A 12,417-nucleotide genomic window follows, 5' to 3' on the forward strand; every position below is an offset into this window, starting at 1 on the left:
ACCTAACTAACCTAAGGACATCACACACATCCATGTCCGAGGCAGGATTCGAACCTGCCACCGTAGCAGCAGCGCGGTTCCGGACTGATGCGCCTAGAACTGCTCGGCCACAGCGGCCGGCTCTTGGGGTCATTAAAGTGGAGAATCCTGGGAAAGGTTCATCATTGTGCTGCAATTAGAAAAGTATCTTGACAGCATTTGGAACTGGGAGTCTCAATCTTAACTCAACTATGGGAAACTGGAAACGGGACGGCGAGTTCTCCAGGCAGGCGGCTGCCAGAAGGCACAGAGCCAAACGAGGCCGAATTGGCTCTCCACGTGCAGGCCCGGTCACAATTCAGGTTCAGAGAGCCAAGTGTGACGAACAGACCTTCGACGTTCCTCGTTCACACGTTACGTTGTTAGAGCGTGTACAGTACGGCATCAGTGACAACTGAGAATGATTTAGTCGCTGTGTTGCTTGACAGACACGGGCACTATATACAGGCGAAAACGTTCTACGCTAATCCGTGGACTTGGTACGTCACACCTCATCTTATCCTTAACGCTATAAACACCTACCAGGTCTTCATCGGGTGAATAGCTCTGCTCAGGACAAATTTTCTCATCGTACTATTGCTGCCTCCGTATCCGAGATTGCTTGCGAGGTGGCCCTTAAGCCGTTGGCACACCGAGCGTGCTTTCGAACGTCAACGTTGAGCGTGCCGAGTACAACGTGCTGCTGACCGCTCACAAGAGGAACTCCCGATCGCAACTCCCGCAGATTTACTACTAAAGATGGTCCAGTGGATAGCCCGTCAAATAGTAAACACAGATCAAGCTTAAAAAAAAAAGAAGGTGTACTAGATTGAAAAAAAAGCAAAAGAGAAACAGTGGACGGTCCAAAAAAAAGAAATGCAATAAATAGCAGGCTTAAACAGCAACGGCGTCGTGTGTAATTGGTCATGGTGCTGGGCTGCCAAGTGGGCGAGCCGTATTCGAAACTCTCTCGTGTCACATATATTTATTTAGTTTTTCACAACAATATGAACTGTCCTATCGGTCATTGAAATGTTTGTTATCTTTCTGTAGTCTTAGAGTTGTCATACTATACATTGATTATAGAATATGAGTAATATGCTACGAATACGTTCCCGTTGGAAGTAAATGTGGTGATGAACAGTGAGAGCAGGCAAGACACCACATAGACGTCTCACAGAAAACTGAACAAAAAATAAAAGGGTGTGAACTATGTTACACCAAACGAATTCAAGAGTCAAGACGTCCAAAACGGAACACAATTTTAAAAACATATGTTTTGAAAGATCCCAGAGAAACTGTGTGAGTGTCAAACTATTGCGTTCATTTGTTACTGCTTCGGTAACGAACTATTGTTCTCATCATTTCCTTGGGAGTGATCATATTGAAATTCAGACGAACACCTACATCGGACAAGCAGGCATATCTCACTCACCAATCGTACGAATTAGGTACGTCGATAAGAGATTGCTATCATATGACACAGGTACTGTCACTAATTCTATGTATGACATACCAGATGTGTTTTCCGGTGGAGGATTCGGTTGACTTGTCGCCTTGTAGTCAAACGTTTACGGTTCCCATTCGAAAGCTACTTCCTTTCGGCTGCTAATGCAGTAGCTGTGTAGAATCAATTGTCATCCTTACGGTTCGCTGTTGTAAACGGACGTTACACCACGAGACAGACACAAATTTGAATAAAGCGAACCGGGAAAAAAAAATTGCCACCAACGAGGTTTGAAGATTGCTCGCCAGCTTGGCAGTCCAACATCTTAACCACTTAACCAAGATGTCATTTGTCTTTTCAGCATCTCTGTATTGCACTTCTTGTTCTTGGAGCGTTCACTGTTTCTGTTTTGCTTGTTTTTTTTTTTTTTTTTTTTTTTCACAGTCCAGTACTGCTTCTTTCTGTTTTCATGCTTGAACTGTGTTCAGTTTTTGGCGGGCTGCCAACCGGACCCTCTTACCGCCAAATCTGGTGGTGCGGCTGGGGGTGGGACGGGGGGGGGGGGGGTTTCCTTTTCAGAAACGATGCGACTTGTGCACACGGTACGTGCTCTCAACGTGGCATACGCGACCGCAGCGCGCTCCAGCGGCAGTTCTCGGCTGGATCTGGCTGGCAAAACACACTACTCACGAAGTGGACGGACATAAAATTCCTATATTAGCTCTATTAAAACGCACATTGGCTCCCTTGTCCACATGCTAGTCATGTTGAAAGGGTACAGTACCACCCGACATTGAAAATAGGTACAACATACTTCATTATTTTTGTCAGAACAACACATTTTTTTTGTAAAATAACTCAATTTCAATTAATACAGCGAAGCCGGATACCAGTGTGGGAAAGAATGACAATTTATTTATTTAATTGATCACATGTGCACTCCCTCAAAATAAATCCCTACATCCAGTTTGGTGAGATCTCCAGAGTTCATAGTAGGAAAGTAGAATTACGAAGTGGGGCAGTGTCGTGTGAAACTGGGATAAATATTAATTGAAACGGGAAAGCTGAAAGTGATAATGTTGTGACTATTCCCTGTGCTGTATTTCATGTTGTAGTGTGGTGTATGTCATGTAATTTAAGTATGTGTGGTTTGCATGGGAGAGTAGTAAGGTAGTTTCAGAGGTAGTGGGTTATGCGTGTTCCTTTTGTACCGCTCGGTCTGGAGGAAAGTTTCGAGATGATGATTGTGAGAGTCGAAGTGTGAGATATAATAAAAGATCCACCATCCTATCCAGAAAGTGCACTGTAGCGTTAAATAATTACGAGACCGTAAGATAGAGAATCACCAATGTAAAGCCATGCCCCCTGGGCGGAATTTGTCATGTGTTATTGTTGTAGGTTATAGAATTTGTGTGTTTCGGTTATAGAATTTATCGGAATAAATAAGATCATCATCATCATCATCATCATCATTTAAGACTGATTATGCCTTTCAGCGTTCAGTCTGGAGCATAGCCCCCCTTATACAGTTCCTCCATGATCCCCTATTCAGTGCTAACATTGGCGCCTCTTCTGACGTTAAACCGATTACTTCAAAATCATTCTTAACCGAATCCAGGTACCTTCTCCTCGGTCTGCCCCGACTCCTCCTACCCTCTACTGCTGAATCCATGAGTCTCTTGGGTAACCTTGCTTCTCCCATGCGTGTAACATGACCCCACCATCTAAGCCTGTTCGCCCTGACTGCTACATCTATAGAGTTCACTCCCAGTTTTTCTTTGATTTCGTCATTGTGGACACCCTCCTGCCATTGTTCCCATCTACTAGTACCTGCAATCATCCTAGCTACTTTCATATCCGTAACCTCAACCTTGTTGATAAGGTACCCTGAATCCACCCAGCTTTCGCTCCCGTACAACAAAGTTGGTCGAAAGATTGAACGGTGCACAGATAACTTAGTCTTTGTACTGACTTCCTTCTTGCAGAAGAGAGTAGATCGTAGCTGAGCGCTCACTGCATTAGCTTTGCTACACCTCGCTTCCAGTTCTTTCACTATGTTGCCATCCTGTGAGAATATGCATCCTAAGTACTTGAAACCGTCCACCTGTTCTAACTTTGTTCCTCCTATTTGGCACTCAATCCGTTTATATTTCTTTCCCACTGACATTACTTTCGTTTTGGAGATGCTAATCTTCATACCATAGTCCTTACATTTCTGATCTAGCTCTGAAATATTACTTTGCAAACTTTCAATCGAATCTGCCATCACAACTAAGTCATCCGCATATGCAAGACTGCTTATTTTGTGTTCACATATCTTAATCTCACCCAGCCAGTCTATTGTTTTCAACATATGATCCATAAATAATATGAACAACAGTGGAGACAGGTTGCAGCCTTGTCTTATCCCTGAAACTACTCTGAACCATGAACTCAATTTACCGTCAACTCTAAGTGCTGCCTGACTGTCCATGTGAAGACCTTTAATTGCTTGCAAAAGTTTGCCTCCTATTCCATAATCTTGTAGAACAAACAATAACTTCCTCCTAGAAACCCGGTCATATGCCTTTTCTAGATCTATAAAGCATAGATACAATTCCCTGTTCCACTCATAACACTTCTCCATTATTTGCCGTAAGCTAAAGATCTGGTCCTGACAACCTCTAAGAGGCCTAAACCCACACTGATTTTCATCCAATTGGTCCTCAACTAATACTCGCACTCTCCTTTCAACAATACCTGAGAAGATTTTACTCACAACGCTGATTAAAGAGATACCTCTGTAGTTGTTACAATCTTTTCTGTTTCCATGTTTAAAGATTGGTGTGATTACTGCTTTTGTCCAGTCTGATGGAACCTGTCCCGACTCCCAGGCCATTTCAATTATCCTGTGTAGCCATTTAAGACCTGACATTCCACTGTATTTGATGAGTTCCGACTTAATTTCATCCACCCCAGCCGCTTTATTGCACTGCAATCTATTGACCATTTTTTCCACTTCCTCAAATGTGATCCTATTTCCATCATCATTCCTATCCCATTCTACTTCGAAATCTGAAACATTACTGATCGCATTTTCACCTACATTGAGCAACTCTTCAAAATATAAATAAGATAGTGAAAAGAAAAAGATTGGTGGTCTTTTCCTTCGAATTGTATGTTGTCATGATATCCAGAATTTATAATGTGTGCGCCATTCATATTCAGTGCGATGGCCACGTGTTGATAAAAGCCGTTAAATAGAAAAAAGAAAATGTGGTGTTGCCAGTGCGTAGTGAACAGTCAGAGTTCTGTAAATTACTGATAGTCAGATGTGCGTTTCCGTTGCGTATTATTCATATAGGAGGATAATTTGTAACTTAGTTGTGAGTACGAGAGTTCATGTTACTCGATAAATAAGAATGAATCCACTCACTTGGCAGACCACTCGTCTTGCAGGCCTGACTGCTTGATGCCACAGTATGAGCAAGGCATGTGGGTGCCTCTCAATGTTGTTCACTCTTTAGTATGTTATGTTAATCGGGGACCTATAAACGACAGAGAGGCTCCGTCCCCGCCGCAGCCGCAGTGGTCCGCAACCCCACGACGACTACCGCGGTCCACTTCACCCCTCCGCCGCCCCACACCGAACCCAGGGTTATTGTGCGGTTCGGTCCCCGGTGGACACCCCAGGAAACGTCTCACACCAGACGAGTGTAACCCCTATGTTTGCGTGAGTAGTGGTTGTGTACGCGTACGTGGAGAACTTATTTGCGCAGCAATCGCCGACATAGTGTAGCTGAAGCGGAATAAGGGGAACTAGCCCGCATTCGCCGAGGCAGATGGAAAACAGCCTCAAACCCACCCACAGACTAGCCGGCTCACCGGACCTCGACACAAATCCGCCGGGAGGATTCGTGCCGGGGACCGGCGCTCCTTCCCGCCCGGAAAATCGTGCGTTAGACCGCACGGCCAACCGGGCGGGCACTATTTAGCATACACAAATAAAAATTTCAATACCCATGGAGATTTTAAAAGGCAAAGAGGGAAGTACCATACCCAGTCATTATGTACATCAGCTTTTAAAGGTTCCATTAGAAATAGTGCGATAGAAATTTACAGTAGTTATCCACGTAACATAAAAATTATTTCATCCTGTTTACTCTTTGGTAAAACCCTAAGGACATTCGCACTTGATCACTGTTCCTATTCAGTAGCAGAATCTTTAGAAGTGAATCTTAAAAATTAATACAAATGAGTACAGAATATCTTACCGCAAGTAGTGCAAGCTATCTTGTAAACAAACTTACTCTTCAGAAAGAGCCGGCTAGTGTGGCCACGCGGTTAAAGGCGCTTCAGTCTGGAACCGTGCGACCGCTACGGTAGCAGGTTCGAATCCTGCCTCGGGCATGGATGTGTGTGATGTCCTTAGGTTAGTTAGGTGTAAGTAGTTCTAAGTTCTAGGGGACTCAGATGTTAAGTCCCATAGTGCTCAGAGCCATTTGAACCTCAGAAAGAGAGCACTTATATTTATATAACGTCGAATATTATAGAATATTCTTTCTTTAAAGTAATAAAAAAGTATCACAACCTGATAGAAAACACGAAGGCTAGTAAAAACACTGTTTGGGTTGTGCGAGATTCGAATCATCAACAAGTCGTTTAATATTGTACACATGTGCGACCCTGCTCACTGCGCTGTAACGACCAGGAGCGTCGGGCGAATCTCCTTTGTTCTTATTGTCTTCTGAAGGCTGTAGTTGTCGATATGTAATTAATTGACATTTGATTATAACAAATTTTACCAACAATATTGCCTTTCTTATGAATGCTCAGTATGCCGATTCCTTGAAACGGGATACTTTCATAATACACAAGTTATAATAACTCCTTAACGACCAATATGACGTTTACTGCTATCCTGTTGCAGCAAATCGTACAATTAACGACGGGTTTTCGAGTGATCCGCAATTTTCTGATGAAAAGAAATGGCATATATACATAAGGGCTTCCGACTATGTATTGAAGAGGGACGACGTTCTTACACCTCATTGCTTAACGTTCAACCGCGCGTTCAGCATATCTGTCATGCTAAATATTGCTCCGCACGTTCTGAAAGACTGCTCAACATGCTTTATCCACGCTATGACGTCAGAAACTCGGCAGGCTCAACAATTATAGTTCGAATGCACGGTCCGTGTGGCGATGGCTTTATTGCAAGTGTTACCGTTTCGAATCCTTGTGCTGGAAGGAATTTTTATCGACAGGATTTCGTCGGCAAGAAGCGGAGAGGGCATGAGGTAAGTGTCCTCACTACCAGGCCAAGCGCCACTGTCCTGGATCAAACGCAAACCTCTCCGTAGTATGTCACCGAGAGAGAGCCAGCGACACTGTTGTATTGATTCATCCGTCGGTCCGATGGGGACGTTGTCCTCGGGCGGCCCTCTTACTTCTACTCTCCACAAGTAACACACACTGATGAGCCAAAATATTATGACCACCTGCTTAATTGTTTGTCCATCTTTGAAACGAAATACATCACTGATTCTGGGTATCAGGGATCCGACTGTTTGTTGTTAGGTTTTCTTTGATGGTCCGTCGGCACACGGACCGTTGATTCGAACTTTGACTGTGGAGCAAGCCTAGTTTCTGACGCCATAGCGTGGAAAAAGCATGTTGAGCTGTTTTTCAGAACGTGAAGAGCAATGTCTAGCGTAACAGATATTCTGAACGTGCGGCTGAACGTTGAGCAGTAAGCTAGAAGAACGGCATCTCTCTTCAGTAGAGTCGGAAGCCCATATGCATACCTGGTATATGCCATTTGTTATTATCAGCAAATTCAGGATAGCTCAATAATTGTACGATTGGCTCCAATAAAATAACGGGAAATGTCATATAGTTCGGTAAAATATTATTGTAACTTGCGTATTATGAAAATATACCGTTTCAAGGAATCGGCATACTGAGGATCCATAAGAAACGCAATTTTCTCTGTAAAGTATCATCGACCTAGTAGAGCAAAAATTTGATTCACCCGAAGAGCCGACACGTTTCCATTGATCGACAGTTGAATCCTTATGGTCCCGTGCCCACTGCAGTCGTAACTGACCATGTCGTTGGGTGAACATGTGAAGATGTAGGGGTGCTCTGCTGCGGAGCTCTGTTTTCAACAATGTGTGATGAACGGTGTGCTCCGAAATACCTGTGCGGACACCAGCATTGTGTTCCTTCGGCAGAGATGCCTCAGAACACCATCTATCCTACTTTACAGAGCACACCTATTGGTAGCTTCACTGTCCTACTTCTATCCGTAGATGCTCATGACAGTAGCACGGGAACATTCCACCAGTCCCGCCCTTTTCGAGATATTCTTTCACAGGCTGTGCTTAATAATAATCTGTCCTTTGTCAACGTCGCTTATCTCAATGGATTTCCCCGTTCGCAGCCCTGTATCTTCGCTAGTGTGATCCCCCCGTCCGTATCTGCTCCTCTTACACACTTTTGTCATCGTGCCATGTGCTCGCGACGCTAGCAAGTGGCATCCAACATCGCAGTGGTCAGTGGTCATAAAGTTTTGGCTGATCGGTGTATGTACTTAAATTCGATTTCACTTTCTAGTTTCCTTCAATTCTGTACATAATATTAATGACAGCATTCATCGCAGTTAGACGTATTACACACACATCAAAAAAAGTTTTGCATCACCCCAGTTCCCAGAACTTCTGAAGACAGACGTTGACTGTGGGTATTGTATCACAGAAACAGTCCCTTTGACTGTTCAGAGATGTAACTGTAACCCGCCGAAACATGTAAACAACCACGCATGAGCAGTGCCTATTAGACGGAAGGGGTCCCACAGCCTATCAGTTCCGGTCATCCCATCAGGAAGGAAGTACACTGCTCGTGTTGTCTGTAGTTCAACCGTGCCTAGACGGTCATTACCGCAGTTCGATCGCGTCCACATTGTTACTTTGTGCCAGGAAGGGCTCTCAACAAGGGAAGTGTCCAGGCGTCTCAGAGTGAACTAAAGTGATGTTGTTCGGACATGGAGGAGATACAGAGAGGCAGGAAGTGTCGATGACACGTCTCACTCAGGCCGCCCAAGGGCTACTACTGCAGTGGATGACCGCTACTTACGGAATATGGCTCGGAGGAACCCTGACAGAAACGCCACCATGTTGAATAATGCTTTTCGAGCAGCCACAGGACGTCGTGTCTCGACTCAAACTGTGCGCAATAGGCTGCATGATGCGCAACTTCACTCCCGACGTCCATGGCGAGGTCCATCTTTGCAACCACGATACCATGCAGCGCGGTACAGATGGGCCCAATAACATGCCGAATGTTACCGCTCAAGATTGGCATCATGTTCTCTTCACCGATGAGTGTCGCATATGCCTTCAACCAGACAATCGTCGGAGACGTGTTTGGAGGCAACCTGGTCAGGCTGAACGCCTTAGACACACTGTCCAGTGAGTGCAGCAAGGTGGAGGTCCCATGCTGTTTTGAGGTGGCATTATGTGGGGCCGACGTACGCCGCTGGTGGTAATGGAAGGTCCCGTAACGGCTGTACGATACGTGAATGCCATCCTCCGACCGACAGAGCAAACATATCGGCAGCACATTGGCGAGCCATTCGTCTTCATGGATGACAATTCGCGCCCCTATCGTGCACATCTTGTAAATGACTCCCTTCAGGATAACGACATCGCTCGACTAGAGTGGCCAGCATGTTCTCCAGACATGCCTGGAGTAGACTGAAAAAGGCTGTTTATGGACGACGTGAGCCACCAACCACACTGAGGTATCTACGCTGAATGGCCGTTCAGGAGTGGGACAATCTGAAACAGCAGTGCCTTGATGAACTTGTGGATTGTAAGCCACGACGAACACAGTTATGCATCAAAGCAAGAGGACGTGCTACTGGGTATTAGAGGTACCAGTGTGTACAGCAGTCTGGACCACCACCTCTGAAGGTCTCGCTGTATGGTGATGCAACAAGCAATGTGAGCAATAAAAAGGCGGAAATGATGTTTATGTTGATCTCTATTCCAATTTTCTGTACAGGTTCCGGAACTCCAGGATCCGAGATGATGCAAAACTTTTTTTGATGTGTGTACAGCTATCGTAAGGAGATGAAAGTCATGGGATAGCGATATGTACATATACAGACGGCGGTAGTATCGCGTACACAGTGTATAAGAGAGAATTCATTGTCAGAGGTGTCATTTGTACTCAGGAGATTCATGTGAAAAGGTTTACGACGTGATTTTGCCGCACAACAGAAATTAACAGACCATGAACGCAGAATGATAGTTAGATCTAGACGCATGGGACATTCCATTTTGGAAGCCGTTGGGGAATTCAGTATTTCGAGATCCACAATGCGAAGAATGCCCCGAGAATACCACATATCAGGCATTACCTCTCACCATGGACAACGCAGTGGCCGACGACCGCTGGCAGAGGCGTTTGCGTAGAGTAGTTGTCAGTGCTAAAAGAAAAGCAACACTGCTTGAAATAACCGTAGAGGACGACCAACAAAACTGCCTTTAACATTTCAAAGAACATAGTTCTTGTATAGGAAAACAGCGATCTGTGATTATTATAAATAAGCCGGAAGCAGTCTTGATAGCATAACTTTTTTAATGTGGTGACTGGTTTCGAACTTTTTATAAGATCATCTTCAGACCATGAATGGTTGCCGGAGGCGGTGGCGCATGACAACCCTCTTGCTTGTGGCTAGTGGTGCCGGTCACCACATTAAAAAAAGTTAAGCGATCAAGACTGCTTCCGGTTTATTTACAACTGCCTTTGCTAACAACACGACATTGCCTGCAGCGCCTCTCCTGGGCCTGCGATCATATCGGTTGGACCCTAGACGACTGGAAAACCCTGGTCTGGTCAGACGAGTCTCGGTCTCACTTGGTAAGTGCTCATGGTAGGGTTCGAGTGTGGCGCAGACCTCACGAAACTATGGACCGAAGTTGTCAACAAGGAATGTGCAAGCTGGTGATGGCTCCATAAAAGCGTGGACTGTGTTTACATGAAATGGACTGTGTCCTCTGGTCCAACTGAACCTATCATTGTTCGGATACTTGGAGACCACTGATAGCCATTCATGGACTTCATGTTCCAAATCAACGATGGAATTTTTACGGATGACAATGCGCCATGTCATAACATTCTGTACAATTAGAGCGAATGATCTGGCCACCCAGATCGCCTGACATGAATTCCATGGAATATTTCATGGGACATAACCAAGAGGTCAGTTCGTGCACAAAATCCTGCACAGGCAACACTTTCGCAATTATGGGCGACTATAGAGGCAGCATGCCTCAATATTTCTGCAAGGGACTTTCAACGGTCTGTTGAGTCCATTACAAGCGGAGTTCCTGCACTATGCCAGGCAAAAGGAAGTCCGACACGATATCAGGAGGTATCCCATGACTTTTGCTACCTCATTGAACATCTATATCCGACATGCCATCTTACGTTATCTGGTCGAGGTACCAATTGCCCCCCTTTCCTCGCCCAGTCGCAATACGTTGAACGTTATATGCTGAACGAACCAGTTTATTAGTTGACTTTTCTAGGACTGGATGCTATCGAAATGTTGGCAGTAAACAACTCCGTGATGCACAACACCTTTCTTGTAGCGTCTGCCACTGGAGTTTGATAAGTATTTATTTTCTGTTTCCTCTGTCAGTCTTATCACATAAGGGTCCCATACTGTTCAGCAACATTCCAGTGTCGGTTGAACGACAACTTTGTACGTTACCTCCTTCATGGTTCGACTACACCTGCTGGGAGTTTTTCTGATGAATCTCTATCAGCCATCTCCCTTTCCTACCGTTAGTTTTATGTGGTCGCTTCTCTTTAAATTAACTTGCGTACTCCCATATATTTAATGGATGTGACTGCTCATAGGATTTTTTGGCAGTCGTGTAACTGTACAGTAATACTTCTTTCCGCCTCTTTATACTCAATACGTTGCAGATGCCCATTTAAGAGTCACAGAAAATAGCAGGAAAGCAGAGTACAGTAGCTCGTAAGACACTTATTTAGAGAACGCAACAAATAAAGCTACCAACATTTTCGTATATTATCCTGGCAATGACCAGTAGCAAACACAGTTGCTACTGAGTACAATCCGGGTTCAGTCCATGACCACCTAGTTTTCAGAATACTCAAAGTTATTATGGTAGTTCTGTCACTTTACGATACCCCCATAAACACGCAACCTATACTGGCAAAAAGTAAAATCTCCTTAGTGTAGTGTATGTTAGTCACCCAAGATATAGTAGGTCGTTGTAGCAGCTATAAAGCAAATCTTTGGTGCGTGGTGCCTCTCAGAACCCCATGTCAAGTGTCTGTAAGCAAAGGGTCGGTGCAGCAGTTGAAACTTAGAACCCAAATACGACAGTATCTCTCGCCTGCAACGATGTAATGAAATTAAGGAATATATGCCCTTCAGCTACGACTATGAGGAGCATAGCGTATGTTTGGTTGCCATCAGTTAGGTGATACATCACAGGTTGCACAGTTAAAAGATGTTATCTTCAGAGCTCTTTCGTGGAACTTTTGTCAATATTGGTCTTATGGACGTTAGCGAAGGCAGCAACAACGATGTTGAACACATACCGACATTCTTCTTTGAATGTCGAACAAATGAAATAAAATACATCACGGAACCGAATGTTACGTGTTTTTTCTTTCTGATGCCTGGTAAAAGTATGAAAGTATCCAGTGGCTGTAACTGGAACTCCTTCAAAGAAAATTAATTTATAGACAGGCTGCACGTACGTGACAAAATCAACTTTCAGATTAAAAGGGAGATCCAGTGAGTAAACTAGAAGTTTTTTCTTTGCCAAAGTAAAGAGCAAAATTTCGAATAATTTGGTGAATCCTCTGTTCACATTAGTCGACGCAAGACTGGGATTCCACTTTTTACTATCGACACCGGTCAT

General features: G+C 44.4%; 1 protein-coding gene across 1 annotated transcript in view; it reads right to left on the reverse strand.

Annotated features, from left to right (window-relative positions):
* Positions 1-12,417, reverse strand: part of LOC124712349 (prion-like-(Q/N-rich) domain-bearing protein 25) — a 98,706-nt gene that overhangs the window by 60,371 nt on the left and 25,918 nt on the right. The gene's annotated exons all lie outside the window — the stretch shown is intronic.

This window comes from Schistocerca piceifrons, chromosome 1 (assembly GCF_021461385.2).
Source record: "Schistocerca piceifrons isolate TAMUIC-IGC-003096 chromosome 1, iqSchPice1.1, whole genome shotgun sequence".
NCBI lineage: Eukaryota > Metazoa > Arthropoda > Insecta > Orthoptera > Acrididae > Schistocerca > Schistocerca piceifrons.